The 15,427-nt window shown below is 37.7% G+C and overlaps 1 protein-coding gene across 3 annotated transcripts in view; it reads left to right on the top strand.

Annotated features, from left to right (window-relative positions):
* MME (membrane metalloendopeptidase) overlaps positions 1–15,427 on the top strand; it is a 99,070-nt gene that overhangs the window by 56,949 nt on the left and 26,694 nt on the right. The window lies entirely within an intron of this gene.

The following is a 15,427-nucleotide window of genomic DNA, read 5'->3' as shown; positions in this document are numbered from 1 at the left end:
CCCTCTACTTTGTTTGTGGACAGGGCTCTCAAGAACACCTTAGCCTAAGTAATCCATAGCTCCTTCAAGCCTTCTCTGAGGTTGTATTACTGTACTCAGCATTATCACCTGCCCTCAGCCCCACCTGTTTTCTATCAGTCCATCATCCTGCAGCTCCATGCCCTTCCTAGATTGCTCCAGGTAACACTTCTGTCAACCTTGTGGTAGCCAAATATGAGATATCAGGAATCACTCTCATTCATAGTTTTCAAATGCTCTTAATCTCTGCTTACTAGTGGCATTAGTACATTGTAGTAACTATTAGTTTAATGTTCATTTTTCAGTTAAATGGATGTGTCTAACATATTTATCAACATAAGTGTTTATGCACTTAAATCCCTAGAATTGCTTGTCCTTTTAGCTCCTAAAGAGCAAGGGACCGTTCAACACAGTGCTGAACACATAGGAGGTTTTCAGTTAAAACTAAATTAATGAATGAGTGAGCAAGTGAAAAGTAAATATACTAATTTGATTTTTGTGGTAACTGACACAATACCATACCAAGTCCAGGTGTCACTGGGAACTGGGAGAATCAAAGGTGAACTTTGATTGTATTACATTACATGACAACAGCAGAGGGTGTGAAAGATGTGTTATAATAAACTGTATCACCAGGAGGAAAATGTGCCAAGAAAGGTACAAAGTGCAGAAGGACTATTTGATAACAGGACTCTTCTATTAGTAAACCAAGTCCAGGTTGGACAAAATTCCTAATATGGAAATGCAGTTTATTTCAATCCCTGTACGACATTTTGAGCCCTTAAGGTACCCTAAAATAGAGATTGATTTCTTTTGCTGACCTCTATGTTTACACTGGAGCAAATGTTACATTGTCTGGTGCTAAAAATGAGACAGCAAATGTCACAGAATGTTTAGTGTCCCAGGTGGGAAAGAAAGATGGAGAATGGGCACGTATGGTTTGTGTTATAATCGGTTGTTAGTCCTATCTCTAGAAACAAACAAAAAGTCATCAAAAATAATATCCTGTGGGAAAATTTATAATCTGAGAATCCTTATAAGTCTGAATATTTTTATTTCTTTAAAACTACATATAGTTACACTTAATGGTTGTTAGCACTGAGTAAAATATCTACATACAAATATCATCGAATATTCTTTCTGAAAATAGATAATATAACCTGCACCCACCTGACACCAGAAGATGTCTTCATAATTTTAAAAATAGTTGTTGAATTATTGCTTGATGTTTTCTTTAGAAGTTAATGTAGTCCCAGCTCCATAATCATTTTGTAATATGGTGTGCAGTTTTCATTCCTTTTTACCATATGTGTTGACTTTCTCTGAGTCTTTTTCTCTTTACTATAGATAATCGAAAGTGACAATTGTATACAATATTTAAATGAATATTTGCTCAGTAGCATGCATAGCTCAGTAGTACTGTTAATCACAAGTGCAATATGACGTATAAGGTCTTCTCTGCCATACCAGGCTAGATTTTCTTCCTTCCCCATCTTCTACCTGTATGCTGAGTACAAGAGTTCAAAACTCAGGCTGTACTTTAGAGTCACCTGGGGCAGAAACAGAGACACAGATATAGAGAACAAACGTATGGACAGCAAGGGGGGAAAGTGGCAGGGCGGGGGTGTGGTGGGATGAATTGGGAGATTAGGATTGACATGTATACACTAATATGTATAAAATAGATAACTAATAAGAACCTGCTGTATAAAAAATAAATAAAGTTCCAAAAAAAAGAAATAGTACTGATTCCCCAGCTCTACACCACCCTAGATTGTGATGTACATACCTGTAGGTGGGGACCCAGGTATTGGTATTCTTTTTAAGTCCCACGCCCCCTTCTCAAGTCAGAACCCCTGCTTTAGTGTTTGTTCCTTTTTGTGTTGACTCATACTTGCTCATATTCAATTTTGTGAAATATTTTTACAAGGTGATGTCTTTAATTTGGCAATTTAGCTTTAAAATTTTGTGTTTGTCTTCCAAAATATTGGAAGTACTTTTGACAGTGATTGCATTAAATCATTAGGACTGTACCCTGTAGATTACAACATAATAAAAGTTCTTCTATTTTATTGAGTTTTCTTATAGTGAAAGTTTTTGACTTAATTTGTACCTGCTTAATAGCAATAAAGTCACTATGTTTTCTTTCCTTTTTTATATAGCATCAAGTTCAAGTCCTCACTGTGTATGTTCAGGCAGATAACATCTATTGCTTCTACTTTATCCATGTAACCTGCAGTTAACACAGAGAATTACATTTCCAGATGCTCAAGTCCTCACTCCTAGGGTCTTGCAGGACAAACAGGTGTCCATATCCACAGTAGATGAGACAGAGACGAGAAAAGCTATTGATTATAGTAGGGTTATATTGTAGGGTATTATAGAGAAATGATGATGCATTAAATTTTCAAGGCAGCAATTAATTTAAATAAATTCAGTCAATTAACCAAATAGTAAACTTCAGGACTTTTTCTTTTCTCACTCCACATTCTCTCACCGGGCAAACTCGTATACTTATTTGCATCTTCTACTATCATTATGACCACTGAATACATGTATCTGGCCCAGGTCTGTTTGCTGCGCTCCAGATCCAAATGTCTAGCTGTCAATGAAACATCTCCATGCAGGTGTTCCATTGACCCTACAAACACAGCATTTGCCTTTTTGAGCAAAAACTTACCATCTTTCTCCCTTGATCCCCCTAGTTTCCAACTTCTATCTTATTGCTACCAAGACAGAAACCAGGGGTTCATCATCCTAGACCAATCCCTTTCTATCATCTCTGATATCTACAGTGATACCTACTTCAAATCTCATCCAAAAAAAAAAAAAGTTTCATCCACCAGCTGCTAATTAAATATTTAATAGGCATGAGGGGGTGTGGATCTCCATCTTAACCATCTCCATTGCCATGCCCTAATTCAGACATTTCTCATTGTTCACCAGAGTGATGATAATATTTTCCTAATCTTATCATCAATCATCTCACAGTCCTTCAGCTAACTCTCCATGCTACTGCCTTAGAGAGCTTTTACAGACACAAATTGAGTCATGTCATTTTCTGATGAAAACCTTTCCATACGTTTGTTTTGCCCATCTCATGAAGCGTGTACAGGGCTCTGCATACCTCCCTGTAACAGCACTCCAGAATTCCTTTAGAGTCACCCTACCCCACAGCATTGCCCCAAATCTCCACCCGTAGGAATTACTGTAAAGTCATCGCTGCATCTCTTCCTCCTCCTTATCCCTTACCAGGGCCACCCTTTCTGCCTTGTTCATTTAACAGAAACCAACACATGGTGTGATTCAACTTGAGCGTTATCTCCTTACTCATAGCACCCCCTTACATGATCCTCTTCATCTTGTCCCTGTGCTATCCCTTACACACATTTTAGTCACAGCACCAGTACATCTGATTACATTTAGCTGGACTAGGCCTTGTTGAAAGCAGAAACCGTGTATTTGTGTCACCAGAGATTGAACATTGATGAGCAGAATGTCAACCTTCCCTCAGTGATGATGGAGTGAATGATTGATAAAATTGCCAGTTTGCAATAATGCTTATAAAGTGAACTCAGTAAATTTACTAAAGTAAATGTTGACACATCCAAGTATTTCACCATCACTGTTGGTGAAGATGTCCAACATGATCTCTGCTGTTCTCTCTGCTTAAAAATTCAAAAACTTAAGGAGGTCAGGAAGTCTGCATGTGATATGCCTGAGTTAATCATCTGGCTAAAAGGACTTCTGCCCATTTGAGCCCCTGGCGACTGTAAAGGACAAAGATTTAAATTTAAAAGGCTCTTGGCTCATGTGGTTTCTGAGTGCCTAGCTTGTGTTTCCAAAATTATCTCAAACATCATGTTCTCTGGGGACTTAATGACAGTTTGTAAAGAGTTTCAAACACATCATGTTATCAAACAGTAATAATGTTAAATTGAGATTGTAATATCCGTTGGCAAAATTACTTAGTGATATATCTAAAATGATTTACTTCCAGTAACATGATTATTCACTTAGACTCCATGGAACAAACGTAAAGCTCTGAAAAGAAACAATGTACAAGAACAAAATAAAATGAATTCCTTTTCTTATTTTTAGACTTGATATTATCTTGTTAGTTTCTCAGGACAGAATTTTCTGTAATACAGTTGGGACAGATAGTGCCAGTGTTTGTGAATTATGACCATTGAGCATGTGGAGTTGCATTTTGTAAACTACGAAGACTTATTTCATTGCTGCTTCTTTCCTGCTGTTGTACATCAAAATAAAAACAAGCTGACATTAACAGCAGCCAGCTCAAGAAACATTTTATCCAGCAGCTACAGTGTGCAAAGCACTGTGCTAAGGATATGGCACAGTAAAGTAATGAGTAAGGATAAAAAGGATAAAGTAATGAGTAAGACTCATAGCTTGTAATCTAGTAGAAGAGGCAGGTGACCAGCAATGAAAGCTGATAGAAAGCAGAGTTGGTTGGTGCTATTACAAGACAACAAAGTGCTAAGATAACACTATTTTTTAAACCACAATTAAACCTTTACTTATTAGTAAAACATTCCCTGGAAACAACATGTCAGCATTTAAATTAATATTGAGGTGAACAGAGGATTCAGTTAAAACAAAACCAGACAAAATGGTTGGTTCATTTCTGTCTTCTCCTTCATTGCTTCAAGTCTGCTGTCTTTTCTAATCTGGGCTAATTGAATGTTTGCAAGCCCCTGAAATAAGTGGTGGTACTGAGGTTGGCAGCCCAACAGCTGTGGCTTTATGTGGTTCTTCCTGAAAGGCCAACACCACCAAAAATAGCAGGGTGGCTGGGACCACCATAGTTTTGCCACTGCCTTGAGTTACTGTCACTTTTTCGTGTCTCAGTTCTGCCAGTTACTATCTATGGCCTTTTAAAAGCCATGAAGTTTCCTTATTTATAACATGAGCAGGTTGATTTAGACTTCATAACATCTCTAAGGTTCTTTCCAGCACTAAAATTTTTTGGCTCTTACTGTGAAGTTTTGACAAGAGCCAGGATGTTTTACTCCCTGGCTTCTCCACATCAAGTGACCCAAGAGGAAAAAAACATATTCTTGGTAGGTAGGGAAGCACCTCACTTCTTTCTAAAATATCTCTTCTGATATTTACCCTTCACTAATGTTTCTAGATTCAATCTTGTAACTAAGTCTGTATCATTGAACTTAAAGAAGAATAGTTATAGAGGACTTATGTGGGTAAATGAAATCGCACACAGGTGGAGAGTTGATAGGACCTGTCCAGAGTGGGCACGCAGACTGCTGGAGACTTGGGACACAAGTGACTCTTCATGATGTAGATGTATGGGGAAGATACACAAGACAGATTATTCGGCTCATCAAGTACTCTCAGCCAGAAAGACAGAATAACAGATAAACTAAATTTGGACAAGTCACTCTAATTCCCTATGGCAGTATCTGCCCTGGTGTGCCCATGTTCTACACATATTATAATAGATTAAAATGTTAGAGTTCCATCTTTTAGATTCCCATTAGGCCAACAGACTATGCAATTTTTCAACATGTTTTTGGGTTATAAGCAAAATACATTTTACCAGTAAAAACATTTCTGCATTTTAATTAGCACCCAAGCAGGGTTTTATTTTCAGAGGGGGAAGAAGAGGTAGGGAGGGAAGATAAAAGTTAAAAGGTTTAAACAGGAAGAACTTTGCAAAAGAAGTCTAGAACTTTATACCAGTGAACCCTCTTGAGAGGGCAATGTCCAGAGAGTACATGACTTCCAGTTTCCATGGCTCTCTACAGCCTGCATAACACCTAGGCTTAGTGCCCTCCACCCTCCCAGGGTCCCAAGGATGAGAAGGGTCAGTACTCTTGGGGCTTGGAAGGACCCACTGATATGCCAAGACCCAAATATGTATTGAGTGCCTATCATGTTCTCAACACTGTGCTAAGCCCCAGAGATATTATTAAGAACAAAATATGAAATACACAATTGGGACTACATTGAGATTAAAAGCTTCTGCACAGTAGAAGAAATGAAAAGGCAACCTAAGGAATGGTAGAAAATATTTGCAAATCGCATATCTGGTAAGGGGTTAATCTCCAAAATATATGTCACTCCTATAATTCAATAGCAAAAAAATTAATAACCCAATTAAAAAATGAGCTAAGAATTTGAATAGACGTTTCTCCAAAGAAGACATACAAATGGCCACCAGGTATATGAAAAGATGCTCAACATCACTAATCATCAAGAAAATGCAAATCAAAACCCCAATGAGTTATCACATCACTACCGTTAGGATTGCATATTGTTTTTTTTAAAAAAAAAAAAACAAAAAGTGTTGGTGATGATATCGAGAAATTTGAACCCTTGCACAAATGGTGGGAATGCAAAAGGGTGCAGTAGCTATGGAGAACAATATGGAAGTTCTTCAAAAAATTAGATATAGAACCACATGACCCAGTAATCCCACTTCTGGGCATATAGCCAAAAGAATTGAAATCAGGATCTCAGAGAGATATTAGCACTCCCATGTTCATTGCAGCACCATTCATGTTAGCTAGGATGTGGCAACAACTTGTTTCCATCGACAGATGAAAGGTGAAAGAAAACGTGGTCTATATATGAAATGGAATACTACTCAGCCTTTAAGAAGGAGATTCTGCAGTATGCAACAACATGGATGAACTTAAGAACATTATGCTAAGCGAAATAAGCCGGACACAGGGCCATGCTGCTTATAGTGGCCCTTTGTCCTACTGTAAGTGCCCCAAAACAAGAATAAGATTACCTGACAAAATTATGTCTCAGAAATTTAAAATAAAGTTTGCTTACTTCTTGCTTCCCCACCCTTCACTTTATACCACACACACCCATACTCCTACGCACATACCGGAGGCAGGAAGAGAATTCAAAAAACAGGGTGATATCTACTCCATCTCTCAGGTTCAACACCTGCTCTAGGAGATGCTCGTGTCTGGCCTCCATACTTTAAAGGTATCTTCAGATAACCTGCACTATCCATTATGTTAGTGGATACTTGGTTTTCTCTTTAGTTGTGCAATTTCTCTTTTCTATTCTGCTATTCAGGGTCAGATTGGTCTGTTTTCCATAAATGAAAGCTTCTCCTGAAACTTTGAGGCTGCATCCAAATCGAAAGAACTTACATATTTTGTTACATCACCATTTACTTTGAAAAATATTTTCTTTGTCCTATTAATTTAGCTTTTATAGTAACATAGTGAAATATTTCATGATTGACCACAAATATTAGACATTGAGTCTGTAGCTGTTATCATCACTTTAAGATGTAATGATCCAATCACAGTATCTCAAGTTCTGATCATTCCCAGGGACAAAGTGCCCTGTACTTTTGAATCTGGGTAATTACCCAGGGGTAGTCTGAGGACGCACCGTGAAAGATCTCAAGGAAGAAAAGGCAAACACTACACACTAGTGCTCTGTGAACCTAACCACCATAATTCTAATTTTATTTGAGTGTCCTGTGGTCATAAATAGCTACCTATTTTTGTGAAGGTGTAATTCACAGTGGACATTTTAATATGTAAAACCCTCTCTGCTGGAAAGTTACAAACATTAATCAAAGTGCAATCTTAAACCCCCTCAAAGTAATGTAACAGAAGAGCAGAAAAATCACTAAAACAAAAGGTGTGACATTTATTTTTACAAAAGCAATAAACATGAGATGGGTAATATAAACTTCATTCATCTGTGTCCTACTTCTGAGATCTGTTGCTATCTGAAACATTAGTTTCCTGTATCTAGTTCCTTTCCTCTGTAATATAATCATTTAAAAAAAACATTTTGAATTGGCACCTTTTGTATTTCATTATTAGCATTGTGCCTGAGTCCAGAACCAGCAATTTGCATATTATTTATTATTACCCATTAAAGTCCATGCGAGTATACCATCACTAAATCAGAAGTTCATAATTGAACAAATGAGACCTGAAAATATGTTAATTTTTATAACAATTGAAATTTAATAATTTTAATAATTATAAGCTGTTAATGCATAAAATTTACTGCCATATTTGCTATTACAAGGGAGGAAGAAATTTTCCTCTACCCTTCTAGGATCTTCTGGCTGGTCTAAGAATTAAATTGACATGAGACAGATTAACAGGAGAAAAGTCAAACAAAGTTTAATAACAGGTATACATGGGAGAGACTCAGGAAAACTGAGTAACTTGCCAAGATGGCTGAATCCCTCACCTTAAATACCATCTTCAGCTAAAGACAAAAGGAGGTTGGGGTAGTGGCTGGAGACTTCAAAGGGGAGGAGGGCCATTCACACGGAGATGGAAAAGCAAATGTTTGGTAAATACTTGTTCTCTGGGTCATGCTGAGACAATGGAATACAGAGTGGACTCTGATCTCTGGGCTCTGTCAAGTTTCTCCCACCACACCTGGCCCATATTCTTTGAACTTACCTCTGGTGATGGCTCTATTCCAGGAACAGGACCTCTATCTAAAAAATTTTTAGGCAGTTAGAGGGCAGATCAAAGTCTCTTCCTGAGTCTTTTGGGCTTTGATTTGTTTTCAGGTCAAAATAATCCTCATACCAAAGAGACATTTTGGGGTGGCAAGTGTTGCTCTCCTACACTATCAGAATGTCGACGACACATCAAAAATATTTCTAAAGTCACTGCAAGGAACAGCATTTCTCCTCAGGAGCCGTATGAGCACATTTCCTATTTTGCCCCTCCTGCCAGACAACCTTGAACCATACTTGAGTCACAATAACTGTGTGAATATATATAAACAGAGTCCTAATACATCATTTCCCCTGATCCTGAGTTTTATTTATACAAATATTTTCTTTCATAATCTTTTGGGTCACACAAACAAAATCTACCTGTCCTATGTAGTTTCTGACCTCTAGATTTTAGTCTAACACCCCTGGGATTACAAGTATATGTTTTTGTTGTGAGTCACCACAAAGCATGTGGGAAAAGGTGGAGTTTAATTAAAATAAATTAAATTATATGCTTATACTCAACAACCTGCAAGAAATTAAAATATTGATGACTCAGCTGTGATGAAATTAGGGAGAACTGAGCTGTCACACCATCCTGTCTGAAAATGTTTTCTGTTTGCAACAACAAAATCAAACCAACGAAGAAACACATTGATCAACTATTCCCCCACCCGCACCCTCCATCTTCAAAGTTATTTTCTTCCTAAAGAAAAATTCACAGAAATTATATCTGGGTTTTCTTTTCAAGTCCCAAATCCTTTATATGAATATCTTAGTCATGTTATTGGAGACAGAATTCATGCTTAATTAGAATTTATCAGATAGTTGTTATATGTGGCCCTCCCTGAGTTATTTTTAAGAGATCAAAATAGGACTCACATATGAAATCCGACAGTAGTTATTGAAATTGTAGCTAAAATGCTGATTTAGGGGTGCTGACTTTGTATTGCTTACCTTGAAAAGCAGGGTCTGGAAACAGTTCTGATTTAACCTCATTGCACTAATTACTATAAACTCCTTCCATGAGTAGGATAATAATTGCCATTCTAATTGTTGCCCTAAAAGTGGAATAACTACAATGCCGCTATTACATAATAATATATGATTGTCTTAAGTGTATGCATGTGTGCTGACATTTAAGGAGGTATCTGAAGTCAAGCAGTACCCATTTTTCAATGAGTATATAAGGATATGTGTAATAGTCTTAAGATTGTAATATTACTCCTGTTGCACAGAAGTGTTTAACAGTGATTATTGATGTGCGGTCTTCATAACATCTGAGCAGAAAGACATGGGAACACTGGCACCGTCCTTTAGCTTAATGCTGGCTGGGTTGCTATTGTTGTTTTTCTCATTCTGTCTTTTTTTTTTTTTTTTTTTTTATGTTTCTGCCTTATAACAAAGTAAATCAGTCATACATATACATCTGTTCCCACATCCCTTCCCTCATGCATCTCCCTCCCTCCCACCCTTCCCGTCCCACCCCTCCAGGCGGTCACAAAGCACCGAGCTGATCTCCCTGTGCTCTGCGGCTGCTTCCCACTATCTATCTACCTTACGTTTGGTAGTGTATATATGTCCATGCCTCTCTTTCGCTTTGTCACAGCTTACCCTTCCCCCTCCCCATATCCTCAAGTCCATTCTCAAGTAGGTCTGTGTCTTTATTCCCGTTTTACCCCTAGGTTCTTCATGACATTTCTTTTTAAATTCCATATATATGTGTTAGAATACGGTATTTGTCTTTCTCTTTCTGACTTACTTCACTCTGTATGACAGACTCTAGGTCTATCCACCTCATTACAAATAGCTCAGTTTTGTTTCTTTTTATGGCTGAGTAATATTCCATTGTATATATGTGCCACATCTTCTTTATCCATTCATCCGATGATGGACACTTAGGTTGTTTCCAGCTCCGGGCTATTGTGAACAGAGCTGCAATGAACATTTTGGTACATGTCTCTTTTTGAATTATGGTTTTCTCAGGATATATGCCTAGTAGTGGAATTGCTGGATCATATGGTAGTTCTATTTTTAGTTTTTTAAAGAACCTCCATACTGTTCTCCATAGTGGCTGTACCAATTCACATTCCCACCAGCAGTGCAAGAGTGTTCCCTTTTCTCCACACCCTCTCCAGCATTTATTGTTTCTAGATTTCTTGATGATGGCCATTCTGACTGGTGTGAGATGATATCTCATTGTAGTTTTGATTTGCATTTCTCTAATGATTAATGATGTTGAGCATTCTTTCATGTGTTTGTTGGCAGTCTGTATATCTTCTTTGGAGAAATGCCTATTTAAGTCTTCTGCCCATTTTTGGATTGTGTTGTTTGTTTTTTTGCTATTGAGCTGCATGAGCTGTTTATAAATTTTGGAGATTAATCCTTTGTCAGTTGCTTAATTTGCAAATATTTTCTCCCATTCTGAGCGTTGTCTTTTGGTCTTCTTTATGGTTTCCTTTGCTGTGCAAAAGCTTTGAAGTTTCATTAGGTCCCATTTGTTTATCTTTGTTTTTATTTCCATTTCTCTAGGAGGTGGGTCCAAAAGGATCTTGCTGTGATTTATGTCATAGAGTGTTCTGCCTATGTTTTCCTCTAAGAGTTTGATAGTTTCTGGCCTTACATTTAGGTCTTTAATCCATTTTGAGCTTATTTTTGTGTATGGTGTTAGGGAATGATCTAATCTCATACTTTTACATATCCCTGTCCAGTTTTCCCAGCACCACTTATTGAAGAGGCTGTCCTTTCTCCACTGTACCTTCCTGCCTCCTTTATCAAAGACAAGTTGACCATATGTGCGTGGGTTTATCTCTGGGCTTTCTATCCTGTTCCATTGATCTATCTTTCTGTTTTTGTGCCAGTACCATACTGTCTTGATTACTGTAGCTTTGTAGTATAGTCTGAAGTCAGGGAGCCTGATTCCTCAAGCTCCGTTTTTCGTTCTCAAGATTGCTTTGGCTATTCGGGGTCTTTTGTTTTTCCAAACAAATTTTGAAATTTTTTGTTCCAGTTCTGTGAAAAATGCCAGTGGTAGTTTGATAGGGATTGCATTGAATCTGTAGATTGCTTTGGGTGGTAGAGTCATTTTCACAATATTGATTCTTCCAATCCAGGAGCATGGTATATCTCTCCATCTATTTGTATCATCTTTAGTTTCTTTCATCAGTGTCTTATAATTTTCTGCATACAGGTCTTTTGTCTCCTTAGGTAGGTTTATTCCTAGATATTATTTTATTCTTTTTGTTGCAATGGTAAATGGGAGTGTTTTCTTGATTTCATTTTCAGATTTTTCATCATTAGTGTACAGGAATGCCAGAGATTTCAGTGCATTAATTTTGTATCCTGCTACTTTACCAAATTCATTGATTAGCTCTAGTAGTTTTCTGGTAGCATCTTTAGGATTCTCTAAGTATAGTATCATGTCATCTGCAAACAGTGACAGCTTTACTTCTTGTTTTCCAATTTGGATTCCTTTTATTTCCTTTTCTTCTCTGATTGCTGTGGCTAAAACTTCCAAAACTAAGTTGAATAAGAGTGGTGAGAGTGGGCAGCCTTGTCTTGTTCCTGATCTTAGTGGAAATGGTTTCAGTTTTTCACCATTGAGGACGATGTTGGCTGTGGGTTTGTCATATATGGCCTTTATTATGTTGAGGAAAGTTCCCTCTATGCCTACTTTCTGCAGGGTTTTTATCATAAATGGGTGTTGAATTTTGTCGAAAGCTTTCTCTGCATCTATTGAGATGATCATATGGTTTTTCTCCTTCAACTTGTTAATATGGTGTATCACATTGATTGATTTGCGTATATTGAAGAATCCTTGCATTCCTGGAATAAACCCCACTTGATCATGGTGTATGATCCTTTTAATGTGCTGTTGGATTCTGTTTGCTAGTATTTTGTTGAGGATTTTTGCATCTATGTTCATCAGTGATATTGGCCTGTAGTTTTCTTTCTTTGTGACATCCTTGCCTCGTTTTGGTATCAAGGTGATGGTGGCCTCATAGAATGAGTTTGGGAGTGTTCCTTCCTCTGAAATTGTTTGGAAGAGTTTGAGAAGAATGGGTGTTAGCTCTTCTCTAAATGTTTGATAGAATTCGCCTGTGAAGCCATCTGGTCCTGGGCTTTTGTTTGTTGGAAGATTTTTAATCACAGTTTCAATTTCAGTGCTTGTGATTGGTCTGTTCATATTTTCTATTTCTTCCTGAGTCAGTCTTGGCAGGTTGTGCATTTCTAAGAATTTGTCCATTTCTTCCAGGTTGTCCATTTTATTGGCATAGAGTTGCTTGTAGTAATCTCTCATGATCTTTTGTATTTCTGCAGTGTCAGTTGTTACTTCTCCTTTTTCATGTCTAATTCTATTGATTTGAGTCTCCTCCCTTTTTTTCTTGATGAGTCTGGCTAATGGTTTGTCTATTTTGTTTATCTTCTCAAAGAACCAGCTTTTAGTTTTATTCATCTTTGCTATCGTTTCCTTCATTTCTTTTTCATTTATTTCTGATCTGATCTTTATGATTTCTTTCCTTCTGCTAACTTTGGGGGTTTTTTGTTCTTCTTTCTCTAATTGCTTTAGGTGCAGGGTCAGGTTGTTTGCTCGAGATGTTTCCTGTTTCTTAAGGTGGGATTGTATTGCTATAAACTTCCCCCTTAGAACTGCTTTTGCTGCGTCCCATAGGTTTTGGGTCGTCGTGTCTCCATTGTCATTTGTTTCTAGGTATTTTTTGATTTCCTCTTTGATTTCTTCAGTGATCACTTCGTTATTGAGTAGTGTATTGTTTAGCCTCCATGTGTGTGTATTTTTTACAGATCTTTTCCTGTAATTGATGTCTAGTCTCATAGCATTGTGATCGGAAAAGATACTTGATACAATTTCAATTTTCTTAAATTTACCAAGGCTTGATTTGTGACCCAAGATATGATCTATCCTGGAGAATGTTCCATGAGCACTTGAGAAAAATGTGTATTCTGTTGTTTTTGGATGGAATGTCCTATAAATATCAATTAAGTCCGTCTTGTTTAATGTATCATTTAAAGCTTGTGTTTCCTTATTTATTTTCATTTTGGATGATCTGTCCATTGGTGAAAGTGGGGTGTTAAAGTCCCCTACTATGATTGTGTTACTGTCGATTTCCCCTTTTATGGCTGTTAGTATTTGCCTTATGTATTGAGGTGCTCCTATGTTGGGTGCATAAATATTTACAATTGTTATATCTTCTTCTTGGATCGATCCCTTGATCATTATGTAGTGTCCTTCTTTGTCTCTTCTAATAGTCTTTATTTTAAAGTCTATTTTGTCTGATATAAGAATTGCTACTCCAGCTTTCTTTTGATTTCCATTTGCATGGAATATCTTTTTCCATCCCCTTTACTTTCAATCTGTATGTGTCTCTAGGTCTGAAGTGGGTCTCTTGTAGACAGCATATATATGGGTCTTGTTTTTGTATCCATTCAGCCAATCTGTGGTTTTTGGTGGGAGCATTTAGTCCATTTACATTTAAGGTAATTATTGATATGTATGTTCCTATTCCCATTTCGTTAATTGCTTTGGGTTCGTTATTGTAGGTATATTCCTTCTGTTGTGTTTCTTGCCTAGAGAAGTTCCTTTAGCATTTGTTGTAAAGCTGGTTTGGTGGTGCTGAACTCTCTCAGCTTTTGCTTGTCGGTAAAGGTTTTCATTTCTCCATCAAATCTGAATGAGGTCCTTGCTGGGTAGAGTAATCTTGGTTGCAGGTTTTTCTCCTTCATCACTTTAATTATGTCCTGCCACTCCCTTCTGGCTTGTAGAGTTTCTGCTGAGAGATCAGCTGTTGTCCTGATGGGGATTCCCTTGTGTGTTATTTGTTGTTTTTGCCTTGCTGCTTTTAATATGATTTCTTTGTGTTTAATTTTTGACAGTTTGATTAATATGTGTCTTGGCGTATTTCTCCTTGGATTTATTCTGTATGGGACTCTCTGTGCCTCCTGGACTTGATTAACTATTTCCTTTCCCATATTAGGGAAGTTTTCAACTATAATCTCTTCAAATATTTTCTCAGTCCCTTTCTTTTTCTCTTCTTCTTCTGGAACCCCTATAATTCGAATGTTGGTGCATTTAATGTTGTCCCAGAGGTCTCTGAGACTGTCCTCTGTTCTTTTCATTCTCTTTTCTTTATTTTGCTCTGCATCAGTTATTTCCACTATTTTATCTTCCACCTCACTTATCCATTCTTCTGCCTCAGTTATTCTGCTATTGATCCCATCTACAGTATTTTTCATTTCATTTATTGTGTTTTTAATCGATGCTTGATTCATCTTTAGTTCTTCTAGGTCCTTGTTAACTGTTTCTTGCATTTTGTCTATTCTATTTCCAAGATTTTGGATCTTGGAAATAGAATCTTGGATCATCTTTACTATCATTATTCTGAATTCTTTTTCAGGCAGACTGCCTATTACCTCTTCATTTGTTAGGTCTGGTAGGTTTTTATCTTGCTCCTTCTCCTGCTGTGTGTTTTTCTGTCTTCTCATTTTGCTTATGTTACTGTGTTTGGGGTCTCCTTTTTGCAGGCTGCAGATTCGTAGTTCCCGTTGTTTTTGGTGTCTGTCCCCAGTGGCCAAGGTTGTTTCAGTAGGTTGTGTAGGCTTCCTGGTGGGGGGAACTAGAGCCTGTGTTCTGGTGGTTGAGGCTCGATCTTGTCTTTCTGGTGGACAGGTCCACGTCTGGTGGTGTGTTTTGGGGTGCCTGTGGTCTTATTATGTTTTTAGGCAGCCTCTCTGTTAATGGGTGGGGTTGTGTTCCTGCCTTGCTAGTTGCTTGGCATAGGGTGACCAGCACTGTAGTTTGCTGGTCGTTGACTGAAGCTGGGTGCTGGTGTTGAGATGGAGATCTCTGGGAGATTTTTGCCGCTTGATCTTATGTGGAGCTGGGAGGTCTCTTGTGGACCCGTGTCC

The sequence above is a fragment of the Mesoplodon densirostris genome, chromosome 5 (genome assembly GCF_025265405.1).
Source record: "Mesoplodon densirostris isolate mMesDen1 chromosome 5, mMesDen1 primary haplotype, whole genome shotgun sequence".
NCBI classification, from domain to species: Eukaryota; Metazoa; Chordata; class Mammalia; order Artiodactyla; family Ziphiidae; genus Mesoplodon; species Mesoplodon densirostris.
The sequence above is the reverse complement of the archived record's forward strand: the minus strand, read 5'-3'. Positions and strand labels throughout refer to the sequence as shown.